Genomic DNA, 486 nt, shown 5'->3' on the forward strand with positions numbered 1-486 from the left:
GGGAAGGTTTTAGTGAGGGGCGCTGGACCCCCCCAACTCCCTGCACTCCCGATGTCTGAATGAAGGGAAAGATGAACACCTCATAACTAATCTCCCATGCACAAAAAGCAATCGACCAGCACCTTAATGAGAGGCAGTAGATGTGGTAGCCTGGATCTTTGTGTCTGGAGCCAAACTTAGGTTCAAATCCTAGCTCTATCAATAGCTTTTCTGCCCTGGACAGTTACTTGACCTCCCTGGGCTTCAGTTTCCCCACCTGTAAAGTGGGGATTGCAGTATCTCTTTTATCAAGTGGTGGGGCAGATTTAAATTGGCTAATGTGTGTTAAGTTCTTGAAAGTGTCCATCACACTGTCTATGCCATATATATGTTAGGGAAAAGTCAGCCAGATGTGAGGCCCTCCTCCAATAGCTTTTTTTTTTTTTAAGATTCTATTTATTTATTTATTTATTTGACAGAGAGAGACAGCAAGAGAGGGAACACAAG

The sequence above is a fragment of the Mirounga leonina genome, unplaced genomic scaffold, assembly GCF_011800145.1.
Source record: "Mirounga leonina isolate KUSES-001 unplaced genomic scaffold, KU_Mleo_1.0 Mir_366, whole genome shotgun sequence".
Classification (NCBI taxonomy): Eukaryota; Metazoa; Chordata; class Mammalia; order Carnivora; family Phocidae; genus Mirounga; species Mirounga leonina.